Raw genomic sequence first — 746 nt, forward strand, 5'->3', positions numbered from 1 at the left:
AATGAGAGCTGCCTTTAAAAGAAATCACCAAGAGTCCCACTTAAATCATGGCTTTATTGCAATGGGTGATTCACATTCTCCAAGTCTGCTTTGCATACGATGTGGTGATGGGCTAGGCATGAAGGCTTCAAAACTGCTTTGCCACATGGCAACCAAGTACCTAGCATTAAAAGGCAACCTTCTGGAATTTTTTAATAGACACAAATGTGAACACAAAGGACAGAGGCAATTATTGAAGGCCACCACAGCAAGCACATCCTCCGTGGCTAACCACACTGTGGAAATGAAGAAGCCCTTTGCTCTTGGTGAAGAGTTGATCCTGCCTGCTGCTAAGGACATTTGCCATGAACTTTTAGGAGGGGCTGCAGTTTAAAAGGTGGCACATGTTGTGCTCGCTTTGGCCGCACATATACTCAAATTGGAACGATACAGAGAAGATTAGCATGGGCCCTGTACAAGGATGACACGCAAATTTGTGAAGTGTTCCGTATTTAAAAATAAAAATAAATAAATAAAATGCGGCGCGTGTTCCTCTTGTAGCTGGCACCGTAACTAGACAAACTGATGAAAGACCAAGGGTATGTATTGAGCCGCAGTCTTAGAGGATGAGTGAGTCATGGTGCTATGCAGTCCAGGTGGAAGAGTCCACTGACGTTGACAACAAGGCAATGATGCTTGTTTTTCTGCACTATATTTTTCTGAAGGATGGGCATGAGGATATGTTATGTGTACTTTTGTTACCAACC

At 43.4% G+C, this 746-nt stretch overlaps 1 non-coding gene across 1 annotated transcript; it reads left to right on the plus strand.

Annotated features, from left to right (window-relative positions):
* The first annotated feature begins 388 nt into the window (after positions 1-388).
* On the plus strand, positions 389-495 carry LOC111724859. The gene has a single exon (XR_002773070.1). It is a non-coding gene; the product is annotated as a U6 spliceosomal RNA (small nuclear RNA).
* Positions 496-746: the final 251 nt, after the last annotated feature.

The sequence above is a fragment of the Otolemur garnettii genome, unplaced genomic scaffold (genome assembly GCF_000181295.1).
Source record: "Otolemur garnettii isolate 467f Iridium unplaced genomic scaffold, OtoGar3 scaffold00027, whole genome shotgun sequence".
In the NCBI taxonomy this organism is placed as follows: domain Eukaryota; kingdom Metazoa; phylum Chordata; class Mammalia; order Primates; family Galagidae; genus Otolemur; species Otolemur garnettii.